General features: G+C 35.2%; 1 long non-coding RNA gene across 2 annotated transcripts; it reads left to right on the top strand.

Annotated features, from left to right (window-relative positions):
- Positions 1-1019: 1019 nt before the first annotated feature.
- On the top strand, positions 1020-7313 carry LOC120127140. Of its 2 annotated transcripts, none has more exons than XR_005516512.1 (3): positions 1020-1214; positions 1439-1515; positions 7251-7313. It is a non-coding gene; the product is annotated as an uncharacterized LOC120127140 (long non-coding RNA). The 2 variants fall into 2 exon arrangements; XR_005516511.1 differs by lacking the exon at positions 7251-7313 and adding an exon at positions 1666-2034.
- The last annotated feature ends 17525 nt before the right edge of the window (positions 7314-24838 follow it).

Here is a 24838-nt window from a genome sequence, read left to right as displayed (position 1 = left end):
AGTTTTGGATCTTATAAAAAAATCAAATTTATACCAAAACAAAGTAGTTTTGGTCTAAATACAAAATTATTTTTTTTTCATTTTTTTGCTCTTTCCCTCCTTTTTCTTCCTCGCACATTCTATCCACCATATCGAACACCATTCTAGCCACCATCAGCCACCGTCGTCGGATGTCAAAGATTCTAAAAAAAATTCATCGAACGTATCTCACCATTTTAAATGTGATTTTGGCGTTTCTTCAATCTAATTATGGTATATCCAATCTAAGAGTACAAATAAAATACTAACCCCCAAATAGCAAGCCACAATGGATTCTCCCCCTGCCACAAGAAACTAAATCAACAACCCAACAATTTTGTAAACCCACTCAACAAATAACAATACCTATTAGCAGCAGACATGCAAAAGGAAAAATAGTATGGAGGATTTCATGGTTTTATTAAAATCAATGGATAGTATGTGGTTAAGAAACTAAGGCAAAAGATATAATTTTCTACCATGCAAATTGTTATTATGAAGGTCGAAACAACGACCAACGTGGTGGCTGGAATTTAGGTTTATTGAAGCCGATGAGAGATAGAAAGAGGATGGGAGAAAGAAGAAAGAAAGAGGATTGGAGAAAGAAGAAAGAAAGAGAAAATGAAAGTACGATAGACCAAAAGAAAGAAATGGAAAGCACGTGATTAAGAAAATGAATAGAATTTTTTTTTATTTACACCAAAACTACATCGTTTTGGTATAAATTTAATTTTTTATAAGATCCAAAACTATGTCGTTTTAATGTTAATTACCACATCATAACACTGGTACAAGATTAATGACAAAGTGACAAAAAAATTTAATGTCTAAAGTTCAGTGAACAAATTAAAAAAATTGAAAGTGTGGTGAATGAAATAAGAAAAAGTAATGTTTAATAAGTAAGTGTGCACTTATCTGCTAGCATTGGGCTTGTGAATGAGTTCCCATCTTGACCCACTTGGCTATCTAGATCAGGTTTGGTCATTGTTTCATAACCACCTGGTTCACCCGATTACATTTTCTCCCTTTTCAATTTCCAATTTCGAAAAAGCCCTAACCCTTCTCTATCGATTCCCAATTCATTTTCATAAACCCTAATTCGTCTCCCCTCGTAACAATACCCCTCCACCAGATGATCCTTGTTCCCAATGATCAAAATCGGGGAACTGTTCCTCAACACCGAGAAATTTACTTAGGTAACGTTTTCTGCTCCCATGTTTGTCCACTGTATTAAAAGCTGGGTCATTGCACGATTCTTTCTCTTGACGATCCTTTTATCCAAAACCATGGGAGGATAAACCTTCAGCACACCTCATTTTTTTTCTTGAGGAGACTAACATGAAAAATTGGATGGATCTTCAATGTTGCTGGTAATTCGAGTTTGTGGGCTATTTTACCAATCCGTTTTTGAATTTTGTAGGGTCCATAGTAACGAGCAACTAATTTCAAGTTCTTTCTGAGGGCTATGGAGATTTGCTTATACAGTTGGAGCTTTAGGTACACTTTGTCCCCTTCATTAACTTCTCTATCTGTGCATTTATAATTTGCTATTTGTTTCATCCTGTTGCTTTCTCTATATAATTGTTCCTTCAATAACTCATTCGAATATTGTCTGTTCTGGGTCATTTCTTACATTGCCCACCCTAGTTTCTTCTGACTAGGTGGCATGTATCCATAGAGTGTCTCGAAAGCGGTAATACTCAGAGTTGTGTGGTAATTTGTATTATACCACTATTCAGCCTGGGCAACCCACTTAGCCCAAGTGGTCGGTTTCTCGAAGCACTTACATATGAGATATTCCTTGAGACATTGGTTCAAGTGCTCTGTCTGACCATCTATTTCTAGGTGGTAGACAGTACTGAATATGGTAATGGTACCAAACTATTTCATCAATTCTTGCAAAAATAGACTAATAAACGATCTGTCTCGATCAGAAATAGCAATCTTAAGAGGACCATGGGGTTTGTAAATATGTTCTAAATATAATTTTATAACTTCAAAGACTGTGTTGTTAGCATTAGTGCCCCCTAGGCATATTGTATGGACATTATATTTTGATTTTTGGATTTTATTATTATCATTTGCGTGTAGTTTTATTATAATATCCTTGAATAATATTGTTAATTATTCTAATTATCTCTAATCAATTATTATTGTGGGAACAATAAGAAAATAAGATTGGTATGAACTTTGATAGATATTAATGAGATGAATATGTGAATGAGATTCAAATCAAATTCATATGCATTTTTTGAGAACTATTATTGGACCAACTCATTTTGAGATTAATACATGGATTAAAGTTTTATATTAATTTCAAAACAGTTTTGTCATTATATCCTTAGACCTGAAATTATTATACTTCTCAACATGATGATTATTCTGTTTTGACTTAATCAAACATTATCGCTAATCAGACAATTATAAAGGTTATGCTTGAACATGACATGTAGTGGATGTGAGTGATTAAGATGGAATTTATCCCTTTTATCGTAAGAGAGATATCTCAAGGCCCCTCGATGATTGATACTGAAAAATGCATGGTTGTACTTAAATGAGTTGATAGAGATCAATATCATTTATTTAATCAGTTTAATTGGTTATCGAGAAATTGAAGATAGAGTGATATAAGGTGGACGATTTTCATGTCTTATATTCTATTAAGATATCGTGAGTTAAAAGTATTATGACATAAGATGTATTAAGGTTGTCTCAGATCATGAGCTTTTCATTTAATTTATGTAGTCATAATGTCTTGCTGGAGGCCACTTATGACTTGTACGATCAAATGTGATTTTATCTACTGCCAACATTAATGAACCTATAGAGTCGCACACTTAGAATGGATAAGAATGGTAGTGATTATTACTATAAATGATAATTTAAGACAATGAGATTATTTTAAATTATATTATAATAATATATTATTTATTATTTGGATTTAAATAAGTTAAATTTGTATTCTTTAAATATAATATTTTGTTTATTATTATTTCTTGAATATTAAATGAATAATATAGTTAAATAATATAGTAGGATTTGGATTAATTTGATTTTCTCATCAGATAAGAAATATGCTATTATTATTTATTTAAAAGTGTTTTAGATAAATAATAATTATGTTATCATTTAATTTAAAAGAGTTTTAAATAATAATTATGTTATCATTTAATTTAAAAGAGTTTTAAATTAAATATAATTTTAAAATGAGAGATTAATTAACCCTAATTAATTTATATATATATGTGTTTGTGTGTGATATATGAGTAGGGTTAAAGGTTAATCTTCTATAACCGTCCATAATAAAAAAACACACGAAAACAATTTTTTGAGAAAACGATTTAGAATTAGAATTCTATTACCATTTATCGCTCATTCGATTGTGAATACTTGTAGAAGGGTGGTCGCCTTTTAGAAATGCTGCACTTTAAAGATCTAAAGAGAATCAGAGATAATACAATATGATTTTCAAACAAGAGATTAAGGTAATCCCACGACTTTATTTTATAACAACTAGTATGATAGGCATGAGATCCTAGGATTTCCCAATGTAATTTTTGAATGTTCATCGTTTTCTTTGCCCTGATTTCCTTTTAGTGGTATCAAAGCATTTTACATGTTCATATTAATTGTGTGTATTGTGTATGATTGTTATAATATGCATTCTTAGATGTATGATATTAGGGTTTGCACGAACGATAATAATAATCTGACTTGAGGTGTTTATGCGTTAAATCTATTTTTGATATGATTCGTTAATTTGATTAGGAATTACAATACTGTTATGCGATTAAAGTGTTTAATTGTATGATTAGATCATGACAGTACAAATGTACCAATAGTGATTTACAGTTGTTTCTGTATAAGCCTTATGTGTAATGCGATTACACTGTCTAATGTGATTAAATTGGCTTTTGATTTGTTTACATATTTACTGATGAGATCAATAAAATTAAAATTTTTAGGACTAGTCGCCAATAAAGTCCGCATAAGGTTTGAATCTAGGAAGCACATTATAAGATTAATTGGCTTAAAGAACATGTCTTAATATCGCTCGTACTCTTTGTGCAATATGTATGTGATATGTGTTTCTTGATGATTATGTTTAAAGTATTCTATGGTATGATGCATAGTATGACATTTAGATTATTTTATAAGGGTTGTAAATTTTTAAATACAACCTACATGTGTTTTATTTATTGTAATTTAAATACGACTTGCGTATCGTTTTGTTGAATGTAATAACAGTCTGTGTGTCGTTTAGTTTTTAATTGTAACAAAACAAGAAGACAATACTTATTCAACCATGGTGATGGAGGAATTAGAAGATGATCCAAGGTGATTTCATGAAGATGTTTGTTACTTAGGTTCATTCTTTAGTTTAGGATAAGACCATACTATGTCACATTTATTTATTTACATGTATGTGATGCTATGTGAATGGAATGTTGTAGCATCCCAAAAACCAGGTTAGTGACTAAATTGTAAGATTTTGGAAATTGTGTCTGATTATAAAAAATTTAAAAAGTTTAGGGTCTTAATTGAAAATTCTTTGTGTAGGAGTGAATAGAAAAGAAAGAAGGATAAAGGGGCATATTATTCAATTGATAAGTAAATGAATTAAATATTCATTAGGAGTGTTTTATATTAATACGTTAATAAGGGAGAAGTAATATCAGAGAACTCTAGAGTTTTTCTTCTCTTTTCTTCCTCTTCTCCATGAGAGCTCTATAGTTAAGGTGAGATTTTTCTATATGATTATTTCTTGCAATTTATTAATGATTTTGATTATTTCAGCATTAGGAAAGGTTATGGAAATTTAAAGAGAAGTAGAAACTAAAAGAATATCAAGTTACGGGGGATTGAACATAAAGGGTTTTTAAGTGAATTTGTGGAAAAGAGTTAGCAAATAGATTTTGAAGTTATAATTGACTTGTCATTAACTAGAATAAGGAATTTAAAGTGTTAGATTTGGATTCGTGACATGATGATTGTTTGGTATAATTTTGGATTCCAAGTGTTTTAGTGAGATATAAGATATTAAGTGGTGTTTAAGGGTTATAAGTAATTATGGATAAGTGTAGTTAAGTCATATATTGAAAAGAAGAACAAAATAAAAGATTTAGGTAAGCATTGGTAAATTTTTGGGCTAGGATGAGTGTATTCTGGGCAAGGGGTATCGATACTATATGAACAGTACATATACTTCATAGTAAAAATATGCAATATTTGGGTATGAGTATCAATATTGGATGAACAATATCGATACCATAAGATAAAAGTTAATAAATCATTCATAAGGTATCTATATCGAAGTGGTAGTATCGATACCATGGGGATCGATACCAATATATAAGTAACAGTACCATTTTTATAATGAAATTCTAGAATCGAGAATAGGTATCGATACCGAAGTACAATATCGATACTATATGTAGAGAAGTATCAGTATTGTACCTTAAGTACCGATACTAGTCAAGTTAAAATTTGGAAATTAATACTTCGTTTAACTTATGTTATCCAGGATTTATTTTAGTAAAATGACTTCTGATATTTATATGGATCGTATATTCGTCTAGATACCGAGTGAAAGCAAAGTCCAGATAAGTTGACAAAGTAAGATTTAGTAAATAGATTTTGAAGTTATAATTGACTTGTCATTGATACAATAAGGAATTTAAAGTGTTAGATTTGGATTCGTGACATGATGATTGTTTGGTATAATTTTGGATTCCAAGTGTTTTAGTGAGATATAAGATATTAAGTGGTGTTTAAGGGTTATAAGTAATTATGGATAAGTGTAGTTAAGTAATATGTTGAAAAGAAGAACAAAATAAAAGATTTAGGTAAGTATTTGTAAATTTTTGGGTTAAGATGAGTATATTCTGGGCAAGGGGTATCGGTACTGTATGAACAATAAAGATACATCCTAGTGAAAATAGGCAATATTTGGGTATGAGTATCGATATTGGATGAACAATATCGATACCATAAGATAAAAGTTAATAAATCATTCATAAGGTATCTATATCGAAGTGGTAGTATCAATACCATGGGTATTGATACCAATATATAAGTATCGGTACTATTTTTAGAATGAAATTCCAGAATCGAGAATAGGTATTGATACCGAAGTACAATATCGATGCCATACATAGAGAAGTATCGGTATTGTACCTTAAGTACCGACACTAGTCAAGTTAAAATTTGGAAATTAATACTTTGTTTAACTTATGTTATCCAAGATTTTTTTAGTAAAATGACTTCCGATATTTATATGGATCGTATATTCCTCTAGATACAGAGTGAAAGCAAAGTTTAGATAAGTCGACAAAATAAGATTTACCAAGAGAGAGATAAGAGATTAGTGTTGACCAGTGAGAACAAGGTGAGTGCATACTATTAGGTATATCATGTTTTATGGAAATGAGACTTGCGATGAGTCTATTTCCCATATTACAATGAATGAATTCATGAATATAAGCATGTGTTTGATATAATTCTCTTATGTGCATGAGTACATGAATATGGGTATATGTGTCATATGTTATTGTATGAGCTACATGATCTATATGAATATATGTATGTGTGGTAATTGTGTGAGTTAATATAAATGACCTATGAGATTAAATGGAAAGGCGAAATAAGTTCAATGACGGTGATCTATGTGACTATGTGAGAAATGATACAAGCTATGTGATTATGATCTATATGAGTACATGTCTATGTGACGATTTGTGTGAATATGTGAACATGTGAAATATATAAATGGTAAAGCCCATAGTATGTGATATGAGAGCTGATGGTATAATCGACTTGTCAAGAGTCGAGGGTTCTACGCGGTCCTTCGGGACATTTCTACACTGTTTTCTATGACATCTATGTGGTCCTTCGGGACATTCTATGTGGCACTTTGGTGCATTTTCTAAGCAGTACTTCGGTGCAAATTGTACGAGTTGTGGTGACCTCATTTGTGCATAACCTCAATGCACTCACATATCTTTAGTTCTCAGAAATGTACCATGGGCTGATAAAATATATAAAGTGAAATAATATCTCATGAGGTGACATATAATTAGTGGTTAAATGCATGATCATATATGTTCTTGTTTAAGTGAAATATGAAATTTCATGTAAGTTATGAAAGTATGTAGTTGCAAGTTTCGTTTTGTCATATATACATATATGCCTCACTAAGTCAATGACTTAGCGTATGAATATTTCACACGTAGGATCCAAGAAGTAAGAAGAGCAAGGATAGACAGCTGGGACAATATAACTTCATCACAGATCAGATCATAAGCAATTTAAACAAAATGTTATTTTTGCTATAGTAAATATCGTTGGCATGTAATTAAATGCTTGAATTGTATATGCTCTGATCGTTTTTGTAAATATACACTCTATATATATGTAAATTATTGAGCTTTTAATTTTAATATAAGCTACGTTCTGATTATTTATTTTGATCAAAGATTCCAACCAAATTTCATTTCACAACTATGTCTAATTTCAAATATCATTTATAAAGTAAATGTTTTGAAAAATTAATGTAACATCTTGGATTCGGATCCAAGTCGGATACGGGTCGGTGTTTTATATTTAATGGTATTAGAGCTATGATTTAGTTGATTTTAGGCATAAATCGAATTAAAAGTGTTTTAAAAAGTTTACATACCAACAGAGTAGTGAAAAACTTCTGATTTGATAAAGTAATGAGTATGTTGTCTTGCTAGTAGAGTTATATGGTTGTGTCTTATTATATGTCTGATCACGAAAGCTCCCGAAGTGAAGTGGGAGATGATAGGCATGAGGAAAGTAGCAATTCACCTCCCCTGGCTAGGCAAGGTGAAGAACTGCACCTCCGGGAGTACCTGTACAAGACCAAGATGTGTTCTTCAGGACGTTGGATGCTATCCTGATGCGTTTCCAACCTCTTGCTCCCTCAACTCATAGAATAAATGTGGTAAAAGAGCTAAAAGGATTAGGAGCTCTTGAATTCAAGGGTGAAGCCGAGGAAGGTTCTGTTGTTGCGGACCTTTGGCTTAATGTTGTGAAGATAATGTTAAATGATCTTCACTGCTCTGAAGTGGAGAAATTAAATGAAGTAGTCTCTTTGCTGAGAGGGCAATCTAGAATATGGAGGACGAATGTCACCATGAGAATGACAAGTGACCAAGTGGCATGGTCTTTGTTCTTAGAAGAGTTTAAGCATAAGTTTATTGGATATCAGTTCATAAGGAAAATGAAGCAAGAATTTATGAGTTTGAAGAAGTTGAATCGCACCATGTATGAATATGAGTGCGAGTTTAATAATTTAAGTCGTTTTGCTGTCGAACTTATTCCGATTGAGAATGATGCATGTGAATGGTTTGTTAAGGGCTTACGTCATCGACTGAAAGATATGTTAATTGTATTGAATTTTTTCTCGTTCCAAGAGGTGGTTAACCGTGCTAAAGCTATTGAGAGAGCTTAAAATAAGAGGTTTGGAGAACATAAAGCTCAAACATCTAAAATAACTGGTGCTTTAGCGAGTTCAGCACCATCTAAGAGAGGCAGAGATTCTGGTTTCCAATCTCAGGCGAGGTCTGAGTCAGCTGCATCCTTTACTAGAGGAAAAAATCAAATGAGAACCAGACAAACGTAATCGGTAGGGTCTGGAACAGGGAGATCTAATCAAGGTCAATCGAGACAGTGTCAGCACTGTGGAAAGAATCATACCGGAGTATATAGAGTGGTCTCCGGAGCCTATTTTCGATGTGGGGACACCGAACATTTTATCTGGGATTATCCAATGATGGTTGGAGGGTATGTACAGTATAAACGATCTGCTTCAGCATCTTAAAGAGGAAGGGGAAGAGGAAGAGGAAGAGGAAGAAATCAGTCTGAGTTCTCCACCCAACAGGAAGTACGTTCAACTGCTTGAGTGTATAACATAAAGACAAATGAAAAACGTGATGATCCAGAGATTATTGCAGGTACTTTCCAGTTGTATGATAAATTTGTTTTGATATTGATGGATCTGGGTTCCACTTATTCATATATTAGTAGCAAGTTAGTGAAAGAGTTGAGAATCCAATTAGAAGCGACAAGTAACGATGTGATAGTGACTAACCCTTTAGGGCATAGTACTCGGGTAAATCGAGTATGTCGAGGGTATCCCATAAGGATTATGGGAATTGAATGTTAGGACCGTCGGCGCACCCTATGGCGCAGCGAAAACAAAACTCGACGATCTCACCAGCGATCCAAGTACGAAAAAACCGAAATCGGGAAGAAAGGATGTGAATACTTACAGCGGGTTCCTTAAAAAACAGCAAGAATAGCAGTGAATACTGATAGTGTAGATCGATTCGAATCGAAAGCCTCCACGAAATCACGTCTCGACCTCTACTCAGTTCACCCGATTGAGAGCAATATTTTTTCCCCAAAATTGTTTTGAGAGAAAACGGCTGAAGGGTTTGTGTGTGTGTTGCAAAACGGCTGCTAGACCAAACACACCCTTTTATATTCATTACCCTAACATCTTAGGGTTTTTAAAGTTGTTTTGAATTAATAAATAAAATATTATTTGATTAATTCAACTTAAATATACATTAAAGACTTATAATCAGAATTACAATATTTAATGTTTACTTAAAATATTTATTTAATTATTCCGAAATATATATATATATATATATATATATATATATATATATATATATATATATATATCAATTAAAAGAGTTGTAATATAAATTACATTCTTTTAATGCTTACTTACTATATTCGAGATAATCAAATTCATATGTATATCAAATATACATATCTTAACTTTAGATATATTTTAGTAGAGTACAACAAATTGTACATCTTTGCTCATTTCAATCTTAGGGTGTGACCCTGTAGGTTCTTGTAACGTTAGTAGTAATTATTAGAACAATTCGAAAATTACATACAATGAGTGACATCTAGCAATATATCATTGTCACCTAAGTTATAAGAAAATATGATTCGACATATCATCTTGGTGATTAACTCTTTTATGTATTACATCCTTATGTCTTTTATATCTAGAATAGGCACAAGTCTTGGAATAGTCACACTTGTATAGCCCATCTATTGTTTCTTGATATCTAGAGTAGACTTCAATTAATGAATAGTTTGTGATATCTCATATCAACTTATTCGAGCATGGCCATGCATTTCTAGTCTCACTCAATCAAGTGGCCTGTGATATATTTCCTATTATGTAGGAAGGACAAATCCTATCTTAATCATACACACCCACTACATATATTGAGATATATTCAATAACAGTCTTTATAGAGCAACCAGTTACGGAGCTTGTTTAACTGCATCAAAACATACAACAATATATGTTGGGATAGTATTGATCTCAAGTTTGAGGACCATATATATAGTTATCACCATGAGCAATGTTATGATTGTCACATAATAATCCAAGACATATGCTCATGGTGGGTCAATCCAATACGTTGTTCTCTAACAATATAATCATGTATCAATTCTGACATCTCTATGTCAATGACAACTCATTGTCGTCAATCAATAACATGTTAGTCTTAAGCATATTATTATTGTCCATGCCCATAATAATACTTGACTAGGAATCTTTTAATAATAACAATTATGTCATTACATGGACTTTATTATCTTCCAGTTTATGTTAAACACATAATATAATTGAAAATAATAGCGGCAATGCCTTTATTCAATAAAATCGGTAAATAAAAGTATTATTACAATCATCATATGATTGGTCTTTGGGCATACTCTAACATTGAATTCCCTGTTAATCTTATGGAATTACCCTTTGACGAATTTGAAGTAATTTTGGGGATAGATTGACTATACCATTATCATGCAAATTTCAATTGTAGATTGAAAAGAGTAACTCTGATTAGTTCTGATAGTGTAGAAGTGATAGTGATTAGTGAGAGATTGAATGCGATAGCAAATATAATATCAGTGATGTCGACAAAGAAGTTATTGTTACAAGGATGCAGGGTTTTATTGCTAATGTGATATATACTAGAGCCAAGGAAAAAGGGTTAGAATATATTCTAATAGTCAGAGAGTTCCCTAATGTTTTTCTTGCAGAGTTGCCAAGATTACCTCCAGATAGAGAGGTTGAATTTCAAATTAAAGTAATGCCCGTAACAACACCTATTGTAATAGCACCTTATCAAATGGCACCGAAAGAGTTAAGTGAGTTAAAGATTCAGTTACAAAAATTATTGGATAAGGGATTTATCAGACCAAGTGTGTCACCTTGAGGAGCTCTGATGTTATTTGTAAACAAAAATGACAGTTCAATGCGTCTCTGCATAAATTATAGACAACTCAACAAGGTAACCATAAAGAACAAGTATCCTCTCTGTTTGATCAGTTAAAGAGAGCTTCGATATTCTAGAAGATAGATTTGCGCTCTGGTTATCATCAATTGAAGATTCAGGAAAAAGATATTCTGAAAACAACTTTTAGAACGAGATATGGTCATTATGAGTTTATTTTTATGTCGTTTGGGGTAACGAATGCACCTTCTGCGTTTATGGATCATATGAATAGAATGTTTCAACCTTATATGGATCAGTTTGTAGTTGTTTTCATTGATGGTATATTGGTGTATTAAAAGTCTAATGAAAAACATAGTGCACATCTGAAGGTAGTTTTGCAAACTCTTCGGGATAAGAAGTTATATGTTAAACTGTTTAAGTGTGAGCTTTGGTTAAATGAAGTGGCATTCCTTGGGCATATGATTTATGCAGAAGGAATTTGGGTTGATCCTCAAAAGATAAAAGCCATTTAAGAATGGGAAATTCCAAAGAATGTATCTGACGTGCGAAGTTTCCTAGGTCTTGCGGGTTATTATCGAAGGTTCGTTAAGAACTTTCTATGATAGTTTTGCCTTTAACCAAGTTGATGAGGAAAAATGTACCATTTTCTTGGACTTCTAAGTGTCAAGAGAGTTTTGAAGCGTTAAAGAGAATTTTGACAGAAACTCCAGTGTTATGAATCTGGCAAAAACTACATGGTTTACAGTGACGCGTCCCATAATGATTTGGGATGTGTACTGATACAAGAAGGGAAAGTGGTGGCATATGCTTCTAGACAATTGAAACCATATGAGAAGAACTATATGACACATGATTTAGAATTGGTTGCAATAGTGTTCGCTCTTAAGATTTGGTGTCACTACTTATATGTTGAACGTTGTTATCTCTATACAGATCATAAAAGCTTAAAGTATCTGATGACTCAGAAAGAATTAAATTTGAGGCAGAGAAAATGGGTTGAATTCCTAAAGGATTATGATGTGATAATTGATTTCCATCATGGAAAAGAAAATGTGGTAGCTGATGCACTAATTCAGAAGATGTTTGTAGCTTTGTGAGCTTTAGATTCGAGATTGTCAATGAGTATTGATGGTGCATTACTTGCAGAACTAAAACTTAAGCCAACATTGTTAGATCGAATAAAGGAATTGCAAAACAAAGATGATAGGTGTTTAAAAAGGATAAAGCAAGTAAATAATGAAAGAAATAAAGATTTCGAAGTCAAGTTAGATGGTCATCTGCATTATAGAGGAAATTTGGTTATTTCAGATGATGAGGAATTGAAGAAGGATCTGTTGACAGAAGCACATGGTAGTTCGTTGACTATGCACCCAGGTGGAAACAATATGTATATGGATCTTAAGAGTCGGTATCGGTGGCGAGGAAAGAAAAGAAGTATCACAGAATTTGTGTCTAAGTGTTTGGCATATCAACAAGTCAAAGCCAAGCATCAAGTTCCTTTAGGATTGTTGCAACCAATCTCCATTCCTCACCATTAACTCCGAATAAAAGAGATTCGATTTGGGTGATAGTTGATCGATTAACCAAGTCAGCACATTTTATTCCTGTTCGAACTGATTTCTCTATGAAAAAATATGTTAAGTTGTACATTAAAGAGATTATTCGATTGCATGGCGTTCCTATTTCAATAGTTTCTGACCTAGATCCTCGATTCACATCGTGATTTTTGGAAATATTTACATTGAGCACTAGGAAGTCGACTAAACCTCATTACAACCTTTCACCCTCATATGGATGGACAGTCAGAGTGGACTATCCAAAACCTGGAAGACATGCTAAGAGCATGTGTTATCGAGTTCAAAGGATCTTGAGAGAAGTATTTTCCACTTGCTGAATTTACTTACAATAATAGCTACCAGTCAAGCTGTAACAACCCAAATTTTTACAAAAATAATATTTAATTGAAATTGGAGGTTAATTGTAAAAATTGGCGAAAATTGGGGACTAAATTAAAAGATTTTAAAATTTGGAGCTTGTTTTAGAGTTAAAGAAAAATTCAGGGACTAATCCCTGAATTTACCCAATAAAATTAGGTAAATTTTGGTTATATATGTTATATGCGTGGGTGGTTTTCTATTTCAAAACAGAAAACCACCACCCCAAATTCCCTTTCCCCTACGTCCGTTTCCGACCCAGATCCAGACGCCGTCCGAATTTCGATTGTCATTTTGAAACCACCGGTGTGTTCATCATCGAGCGAGGAACAAACCCTTCAATTTAATTGAAGCGAAACACTGCCAAACGTCGGGAATTTACAGTCAAAGTTTTGACGTTTTTATTTGCTCTATTACCGGGAAAATCTTAAATTCACCGTCGATCGTTGCTCCGTTTACAACACCTCCTGCACCATCGTGTTCCTTGTGTCGTTTCGAGTCCGCCGGTGTCAACCTTGTTCGCCGTCGACGGTGGTGCGTGAGGATGTGGAGCAGTCAAAGATTCGACCGAGTTGAAATCGAGCTCTCCGCCGTTCAAAAATTTGAACCGATCTTTGTAAGTATCTCGAAATCGCTCAAAATAATTTTTAGAAATTTTTTCGAAATTTTTAGACCCCCGGAGGAGGCCTCACGCGCCACACTCGCCGCCGCAGGGAGAGTGGAGGCCTGGAAACCAGTTTGACCGGTTTTTAACCGGTTTCGACCGGTTCGAACCGGTTTGACCCGGCCCGACTGACCCAACTGACCCGACTCGACCGTTGACCGTTGACTTCCTTTGACCAAAGCTTAAATTGGCTTTGATCGACCCTTAAACGAACGTAAATCTTTTCCGAGTATACATATTCTGATAGTTTTGGACGTCCCGAATCCGTTTCCGAAGTCCATTTCATCAAATTCAAACCCGAAGGCCTCCAAATTGACGGTCAAAGTGGTTGACTTTGACTTTGACCAAGAATCTGAATTTTCGAAAAGTGATACTTTATGTTTTTCGACGTCCTGATTCCGATTCCGCAATCCGTTTGGCCAAATTCAGACTCAAAATATCCCAAAATGATAGTCAAACCCGAAAAATGCTTATATACTTAAGAATTTTAGCTTTGAACAAATAAGTAAGATTTGGGGCTGATTAATTATTATTGTTTGAAGGTACAAGAGACTCTCCGGATCGTTTGACAGCTCGACCAAGCTCTTCTAGATCAGTTAAATCACGTATACCAGTATTCACCCGTTCGAAAACTGTAGCAGAGCGTGGTGAAACCAGTAATCAGTAGATCTACTATCTGAACCCATTATCGAGGTGTGTTCCTGTTTACTACATAATGATTTTATATGTTTTGAAATATGGTACATTGAAATCTATGGATTATTATTGTTGGTACACCGATTTATTGTTAATGATTTATGGACTTTGATGACTGGTATATGGATATTGATTTTGGGATGGATTGAACTACAATTGTATAGCTCTGATCAAGCTAATAAACGGACCTAATGTGACTCTGGAGGGCCCCAAGATGTTTCATTAGGTCGGCTTTTCTTTGTTGTGTGCTTAGGGTAAGCTATATGGACTTATTGACTTGGGCTTAAGGATACAAGCTTCATAGCCTATCTTTAAGTCGGCTTTCTTTTTGCTATGTGCATAAAGTAAGCTATATGGAAAATAATTTTGGGAACTACTGATTGTGTACCAGAAAAGGGTTTAAACTATGATTTTCAAAAGTTAAACTCTTTTACGAAATTGTGAGATTTACTAGACTATGATTTGTTTAATGTATCTATTGTGATTTTATGGTAATGTTGGGACACACTGAGCCTAGCTCACCTTTCGAAAATGTTTTTCCCCTTTCAGATACTGTTGGTTAGATACCTCGGTTTGAGCACTTGGAGGATAATTTTGCTATTCTGGTGACATAGACCTATTTTAAAGTATTGGATTTTATAATGATGATACTTTTGCTATTACTATTCAATTTATCGTGGTTTTGATTTTTAAGATATGTTTTAAATTAATTTACTACTGATTGGTTTTATATTTAAGAGTTGAGTTTTAATAGTATAATTTATTATAATTTCATGTCATGAATAATGTGATTTTACATTGATTGGATAACGGTTTTGGAAAATGTCTTTGTGATCCACTAGACTTAGTCGAAATGCATAGGCCGGGTCTAGGGGGTTACATTTATTGGTATCAGAGCTTTTGGTTTTTAACCCTCGGACTGTGTATGAGTCCACATTGAAAATACGGTTTTGAAATATTTTACAAAACAAGTTACTAAGGCCATGTCACAAAATTATTAAGATTTTTAACTGTGTTCGAGACTCCAAGTGCTTATCTAACCCTAAGTTTCATATTCTAGAGTAAACTTGAGATCCATCAAAATTAGTGCTAGACGTGGTCGTCAAACTAGCCGTGGACGAGGTCGAGTGGCTAGATTTACAGACCCGATCGATGGGATACGAGTAGATCCCCCACCTTCGTTAGGTGATCCTGCTCCTACGACCCCCAACGAATCTGCCTTCTGCCGCAGGTATTGGCATGACTACATCGATCATAGGAGCGACTAATATTGAGTCATCAGCACAGTCCGGGAAGAGGACTCATATTTTGGCCCCTCAGAGAAGCAATACACGTTTTAAGCCTGCAGCATCCTCACCGTTAGTTGGCAGTCGAGACGGTTCCTCGTCGTATTATCATGGACTCCTTTGTGAGTATTGTGGTAACCAACACACAGGAGAGTGTCGTAAGAAGATGAGTCTTTGCTATCAGTGTGGATCTAGTGGTCATTATCGGAGGGATTGTCCTCAGCTAGCTTCGTTTGAGTAGACCGCTACTCAGACTCCTGTGCGTTCTCATATTACAGTACAGACCACAATTAGAGATCGTAGTCAAGGAAAGACTCGAGGATCAGTGTCCAGGACAGACAGTAGAGCCCGACCTCAGCAAAATTGAGGACCAACAGCTTCTGAGGCTAGACAGCCAGCTTTGGTTTATGCCACTAGACGTCGGGATGACAGAGATGAACCTGAGGTTATTGAATGTACATTTACTATTTATTATATCTCATACTTTGCATTACTGGACAATGGCTCCACTCACTCCTATGTATCGAGCTCGGTATCTCGAAACCTTCAAATTCTGATTGAGAACACTGAAAATACTATTACAGTTACGAGTCCAGTATGACAAGCGGTATTAGTGAATAAAGTATTTCGGCGTTGTCCTCTTGAGGTTCAGGGAGAAATTTTTTCCCGTTGATCTTATGGAGCTTTCTTTAGAGGAGTTCGATCTAATTCTTGTGATGCATTGGTTGACTAAATATAAAGTAAATCTGGATTGCGAGTACAAGAGAGCTACTCTGAAAACTTCTGATGGTCGGACCGTTGTGTTAATTGGTGAACATCGCGACTATCTCTCCAATATAGTTTCAGCGATGGAAATTGATCGTATGATCCGGAAGGGATATGAGACTTTCATTGCCTGTATTTTGAACACCAAAGGTGTATTGTCCACGATCGAGGAGATTTGTACAGTTAGAGAGTTTCCGGACGTTTTTCCGGAGGAGTTGCCTGGGTTACCTCCTGATAGAGAGGTAGAGTTCGAGATTGAGACTTATCCAGGATCTTCACCTATTTCGATGGTACCTTATCGTATGGCTCCAAAGGAACTTAAGGAGTTGAAGTACCAATTGCAAGAATTATTCGATCGAGGATTTATTCGACATAGTACTTCACCATGGGGAGCTCCAGTTCTGTTCGTGAAAAAGAAGGATTGGTCGTGGAGATTATGTATTGACTATCGGAAATTGAACAAGATGACAGTCAAGAATAAATACCCACTACCAGGATTGATGACTTATTTGATCAATTGCGAGGAGCTACTGTTTTCTCTAAGATTGATCTTCGTTCGGGGTATTATCAATTGAAAGTTAAAGGATCTGATGTTGCAAAGACGGCCATTCGCACTAGATATGGTCATTATGAATTCTTAGTGATGCCTTTTGGTTTGACGAACGCTCCTGCAGCTTTCATGGATTTGATGAATCGGGTGTTCCGACCATATTTGGATCAATTTGTAGTGGTCTTCATTGACGATATTCTGATCTATTCTCGTACTGAGGCAGAGCATGTCGAGAATTTGAAGATCGTTCTGCTGACTTTGAGAGAGCATTGTTTATATGCCAAACTAAGTAAGTGTGAGTTTTGGCTTCAAGAAGTGTCATTTCTAGGGCATATTATTTCTACGCGAGGTGTTCAAGTCGATCCTAGCAAGATAGAGGCTATTATGAATTAGAAACGACCTAAGAACGTATCTGAGATCTGCAGTTTCATGGGCTTGGCTGGTTATTATCGACGTTTTATTGCGGTCTTCTAGATCAATGCTTCTCCTTTGCCAAAGTTGTTAAGGAAGAATGTGTCGTTTGACTGGGGCGAGGCACAACAGGAGAGCTTTGAGGAATTAAATGCGGTTTTGACTCAAGCACCGGTGTTGATTCAACCAGAGTCCGGGAAGGATTTTACAGTGTATAGTGATGCGTCACATTCAGGACTTGGTTGTGTTTTAATGCAGGAAAGTAAGGTGGTGGCTTATGCATTCCGTCAGCTGCGACCGCATGAGTGTAACTATCCTACTCACGATTTGGAGTTGGCAGCAGTAATTTTTGCCTTGAAGATTTGGAGACACTATCTTTATGGAGAGAAGTGTTACATTTTCACGGATCATAAGAGCTTAAAGTATCTTCTGATCTAGAAGGAGCTTAATTTGAGACAGCGTCGTTGGTTAGAACTTCTAAAGGATTATGATTGCGTGATTGATTATCACCCTGGTAAAGCTAACATTGTAGCGGATGCTTTGAGTTGAAAGACGATATCGAAGTTGAGGTCTTTAATGGCCAAGATGAATTTATATGACGATGGCACTTTGTTAGCAGAATTGCAAGTTAAGTCGACCTTGGTTGATGAGATCAAAGCTAAGCAGCCCCTTGATAGCTCCTTGCTTTCCATCTTTGAGCAAGTAGAGCAGGGGACAAACTCAGATTACGCAATTGATCAGGATGAAGTTTTATGCTTTAAAGGTCGATATTGTGTGCCTGATGATGCTGAGTTGAGGCAGACTATCCTTACTGAGGCTCATAGTAGTCCATATGCTATGCACCTCGGAGGAGATAAGATGTACCGGAATTTGAGAGAGAGGTATCATTGGATTGGGATGAAGAAAGACATATCTGATTTTGTGGCTAGATGTTTGACTTGTCAGCAAGTTAAGGCAGAACATCAACATCCATCAGGTTTGTTACAGCCTATCAAGATTCCTGAGTGGAAATGGGAGCGTATTACTATGGATTTTGTTACTGGCTTACCTATGACTCATTCGGAAAAAAAAGATTCAGTTTGTGTGATTGTAGACAGACTTACAAAGTCAGCTCACTTCATTCCTGTGCGGGTAAATTATACTTTGGACAAGTTAGCGCGATTGTATATTTTAGAGATTGTCAGGCTGCATGGTGTTCCATTGTCTATTATTTCTGATCGAGATCCGAGATTTACTTCGAGATTCTGGAAGGCGCTACATATGGCTTTGAGAACACGATTGGATTTTAGTACATCATTTCATCCACAAACTGATGGTCAATTTGAGAGAGTGATTCAGATTATGGAGGATATGTTGCGGGGTTGCGTAATTGATTTTCATGGTAGTTAGGAGAACTTTTTTCCGTTGGCTGAATTTGCTTACAATAATAGTTATCAGACAAGCATTCGTATGGCACCTTACGAAGCACTCTATGGGCGTAAATGTCGAACTCCGATCTGTTGGACTGAGTTGCGTGATAGGAAAACTTTGGGACCTGAGTTAGTGCGAGAGACGGAGGACACAGTCAGATTGATACGTGGCCGTTTGAAAGAGGCATTTGATAGGCAGAAGTCTTATGCAGATCAGAGAAGGAAAGGTATACAATTTGAGATTGGTGATTAGGTCTTCTTAAAAGTTTCACCGTGGAAGAAAGTATTGAGATTCGGGCGTAAGGGTAAATTGAGTCCAAGATCTATTGGACCATTTTGTATCTTGAAGAGGGTAGGACCTGTTGCATATCAACTTGAGTTGCCTTCTGAGCTCAGTCGTATTCATGATGTCCTTCATGTATCAATGTTGAGGCGATATCGTCCAGATCCAGATCACATCATTCAAGTTGATGAGGTGGAGCTGAGACCTGATTTGTCATATGAGGAAGAGCCCATTCATATCTTAGAAAGAGATGAGAGAGTTCTTCGGAATAGGCGTATTCCAATGGTCAAAGTTCAATGGAGTAATCGATGCCTCTCAGAAGCTACTTGGGAGACATTGGAGTCAATGGAGGCTCAGTTTCCTCAACTATTCTCATAAGGTAAATTTCAAGGACGAAATTTTTTGTAGAGGGGGAGAATTGTAACAACCCGAATTTTTAAAAAAAATAATATTTAATTGAAATTGGAGGTTAATTGTAAAAATTGGTGAAAATTGGGGACTAAATTGAAAGATTTTAAAATTTCGAGCTTGTTTTAGAGTTAAAGAAAATTCAGGGACTAAGCTCTGAATTTACCCAATAAAATTAGGTAAATTTTGGTTATATATGTTATATGCGTGGGTGGTTTTCTCTTTCAAAACAGAAAACCACCACCCCAAATTCCCTTTCCCCTACGTCCGTTTCTGACCCAGATCCAGACGTCGTCTGAATTCCGATCGTCGTTTTGAAACCACCGTTGTGTTCATCATCGAGCGAGGAACAAACCCTTCAATTTAATTGAAGCGAAACGCTGCCAAACGTCGGGAATTTACAGTCAAAGTCTTGACGTTTTTATTAGCTCTATTATCGGGAAAATCTTAAATTCACCGCCGATCGTTGCTCCGTTTACGACACCTCCTGCACCATCGTGTTCCTTGTGTCGTTTCGAGTCCGCCGGTGTCAACCTTGTTCGCCGTCGACGGTGGTGCGTGAGTATGTGGAGCAATCAAAGATTCGACCGAGTTGAAATCGAGCTCTCCCCCGTTCTAAAATTTGAACCGATCTTTTTAAGTATCTCGAAATCGCTCAAAATAATTTTTAGAAATTTTTCTGAAATTTTTAGACCCCCGGAGGAGGCCTCACGCGCCACACGCGTCGCCGCAGGGAGAGTGGAGGGCTGGAAATCGGTTTGACCGGTTTTCAACCGGTTCTGACCGGTTTCGACCGATTCGAACCGGTTTGACCGGTCTGACCTGACCCGACTGACCCGACTCGACCCGATTGACCCGACCCGACCGTTGACCCGACCGTTGACTTCCTTTGACCAAAACTTAAATTGGCTTTGACTGACCCTTAAACGACCGTAAATCTTTTCTGAGTATACCTATTCTGATAGTTTTCGACGTCCCGAATCCATTTCCGAAGTCCGTTTTGTCAAATTCAAACCCGAAGGCATCCAAATTGACGGTCAAAGTGGTTGACTTTGACTTTGACCAAGAATCTAAATTTTCGAAAAGTCATACTTTATGTTTTTCAACGTCCTGATTCCGATTCCGCAATCTGTTTGGCCAAATTCAGACTCGAAATATCCCAAAATGATAGTCAAACCCGAAAAATGCTTATATACTTAAGAATTTTAACTTTGAACAATTAAGTAAGATTTGAGGCTGATTAATTATTATTGTTTGAAGGTACAAGAGACTCTCCGGATCGTTTGATAGCTCGACCCAGCTCTTCTAGATCAGTTAAACCACGTATACCAGTATTCACCCGTTCAAAAACTGTAGCAGAGCGTGGTGAAACCAGTAATCAGTAGATCTGCTATCTGAACCCATTATCGAGGTGTGTTCTTGTTTACTACATAATGATTTTATATGTTTTGAAATATGGTACATTGAAATCTATGGATTATTATTGTTGGTACACCGATTTATTGTTGATGATTTATGGACTTTGATGACTGGTATATGGATATTGATTTTGGGATGGATTGAACTACAATTGTATAGCTCTGATCAAGCTAATAAACGGGCCTAATGTGACTCTTGAGGGACCCAAGATGTTTCATTAGGTCGGCTTTCCTTTGTTGTGTGCTTAGGGTAAGCTATATGGACTTATTGACTTGGGCTTAAGGATACAAGCTTCATAGCCTATCCTTAAGTCGGCTTTCTTTTTGCTATGTGCATAAAGTAAGCTATATGGAAAATAATTTTGGGAACTACTGATGGTGTACCAGAAAAGGGTTTAAACTATGATTTTCAAAAGTTAAACTCTTTTACGAAATTGTGAGATTTACTGGACTATGATTTGTTTAATGTAGCTATTGTGATTTTATGGTAATGTTGGGACACACTGAGCCTAGCTCACCTTTCGAAAATGTTTTTCCCCTTTCAGATATTGTTGGTTAGATACCTCGGTTTGAGCACTTGGAGGATCAACATATCTCTTGAAGTATATCTGATTGTAATATTTTAATCTTGCAAGTTGACTTTATTCTGGTGACATGGACCTATTTTAAAGTATTAGATTTTATAATGATGATATTTTTGCTATTACTATTCAGTTTATCGTGGTTTTGATTTTTAAGATATGTTTTAAATTAATTTATTACTGATTGGTTTTATATTTAAGAGTTGAGTTTTAATAGTATAATTTATTATAATTTCATGTCATGAATAATGTGATTTTACATTGATTGGATAACGGTTTTAGAAAATGTCTTTGTGATCCACTAGACTTAGTCGAAATGCATAGGCCGGGTCTAGGGGGTTACACAAGCATTAAGATGGCTCCCTATGAGGCTTTATATGGGAGAAAGTGTTGTACGCCATTGAATTGGTACGAGCTTAAGGATCGAGAAGTTCTTGGTCCTGATTTGATTAAGGAAGTGGAGGAGAAAGTTTAAGTGATTCAACACAATCTCAATGTGGCATCCGACAGACAGAAGTCATATGCTGATCTTAAGAGAAAAGAAATTTAGTTTGATATGTGAGATAAAGTTTTCCTGAAAGTATCTCTTTGGAAGAAAGTGTTAAGGTTTAGACGGAAAGGAAAACTTAGTCCCCGATTTATTGGACCTTATAAGGTTATTAAGAGAGTGGGACCAGTGGCATATCTATTAGCGTTGCCACCGAAAATGGATAAAATTCATAATATTTTCCATGTTTCCATGCTTCAGAAATATAGATCTGATCTCTCTCATATCGTAACACCATAAGAGATAGAAGTTCAACCTAATTTGACTTATTAAGCAGAGGAAGCAACCTGGGAATGTGAAGAGGGTATGCGTAGACAATATCCCCATCTTTTTGTGCAATAAAATTCGAGGACGAATTTTCTTAAAGGAGAGATTTGTAGCATCCCAAAAATCAGGTTAGTGATTAAATTGTAAGATTCTGGAAACTACGCGTCTGATTACGAAAATTTTTAAAAGTTTAGGGACTTTATATAAAATTCTTTGTGTAGGAGTGAATAGAAAAGAAGGAAGGATAAAGGGGCATATTAGTCAATTGATAAGTAAATGAATTAAATATTCATTAGGAGTGTTTTATATTAACATGTGTAATAGGGGAGAAGTAATATCAGAGAACTCTAGAGCTTTTCTTCTCTTTTCTTCCTCCTTTCCACGAGAGCTCTATAGCTAAGATGAGATTTTTCTAGTTGATTATTTCTTGCAATTTATGAATGGTTTTGATTCTTGGAGCATTAGGAAAGGTTATGTAAATTTAAAGAGAAGTAGAAACTAAAAGAATGTCAAGTTACGGAGGATTAAACATAAAGGGTTTTTAAGTGAATTTGTGGAAAAAAAGTTAGAAAATAGATTTTGAAGTTATAATTGACTTGTCATTTACTAGAATAAGGAATTTAAAGTGTTAGATTTGGATTCGTGGCATGATGATTGTTTGGTATAATTTTGGATTCCAAGTGTTTTAGTGAGATATAAGATATTAAGTGGTGTTTAAGGGTTATAAGTAATTATGGATAAGTGTAGTTAACTTATATGTTGAAAAGAATAACAAAATAAAAGATTTAGGTAAGTATTGGTAAATTTTCGGGCTAGGATAAGTGTATTCTAGGCAAGGGATATCGGTACTGTATGAACAGTACAAATACTTTCTAGTGAAAATAGGCAATATTTGGGTATGGGTATCGATACTCGATGAACAGTATCGATACCATAAGATAAAAGTTAACAAATCCTTCATAATGTATCTATACCGAAATGGTAGTATTGATGCCATGGGTATCGATACCAATATATAAGTATCGGTACCTTTTTAGAATGAAATTCCAGAATCAAGAATATGTATGATACCGAAGTACAGTATCGATACCATGCGTAGAGAAGTATCGGTATTGTACCTTGAGTACTGATACTAGTCAAGTTAAAATTTGGAATTTAATACTTCGTTTAGCTTATGTTATCTAGGATTTTTTTTAGTAAAATGACTTCCGATATTTATATGGATCATATATTTGTGTAGATACTGAGCGAAAGCAAAGTTCAAACAAGTCGACAAAGTAAGATTTACCAAGAGAGAGATAAGAGATTGGTGTTAACTAGTGAGGCCAAGGTGAGTGCATACTATTAAGTATATAATGTTTTATGGAAATGAGACTTGCGATGAGTCTATTTCCCATATTAGAATGCATGAATTCATGAATATAAGCATGTGTTTGATATGATCCTATTATGTGCATGTGTACATGAATATGGGTATATGTGTCATATGTTATTGTATGAGCTACATGATTTATATGAATATATGTCTGTGTGGTAATTGTGTGAGATAATATAAATGACATATGGGATTAAATGGAAAGGTGAAATAAGTTCAATGAAGGTGATCTATGTGACTATGTGAGAAATTATACAAGCCATATGATTATGATCTGTATGAGTACATGTCTATGTAACGACTTGTGTAAATATATAAACATGTAAAATATATAAATGGTAAAGCCCATAGTATGTGATATAAGAGCTGATGGTATAATTGGCATGCCAAGAGTCGAGGGTTCTACGCGGTCCTTCAATACATCTATGTGGCACTTCGGTGCATTTTCTATGCGACACTTCGGTGCAAATTATACGAGTTGTGGTGATAGTATTTGTGCACGATCTCAATGCACTCACATATCTTTAGTTCTAAAAAATGTACCATGGGCTGATAAAATTTATAAAATGAAATAATATCTCATGAGATGACATGTAATTAGTGGTTAAATGCATGATCATGTATGTTCTTGTTTATGTGAAATATGAAATTCCATGTAAGTTATGAAAGTATGTAGTTGCATGTTTCGTTCTATCAAATATACATATATGCCTCACTAAGTCAATGACTTAGCGTGTGAGTGTTTCACACGTAGGATCCAAGAAGTAAGAATAGCAAGGATAGACAGCTGGGACAGCATAACTTGATCAGAGATCAGATCAGAAGCAATTTAAACAATATGTTCTTTTTGCTACAGTAAATATCGTTGGCATGTAATTAAATGTTTGAATTGTATATGCTCCGATCATTTTTGTAAACATACA

The sequence above is a fragment of the Hibiscus syriacus genome, unplaced genomic scaffold (assembly GCF_006381635.1).
Source record: "Hibiscus syriacus cultivar Baekdansim isolate YM2019G1 unplaced genomic scaffold, ASM638163v2 tig00001478_pilon, whole genome shotgun sequence".
Lineage (NCBI taxonomy): Eukaryota > Viridiplantae > Streptophyta > Magnoliopsida > Malvales > Malvaceae > Hibiscus > Hibiscus syriacus.
Note: the sequence above shows the minus strand (reverse complement) of the source record. Positions and strands in the feature narration are given on the sequence as shown.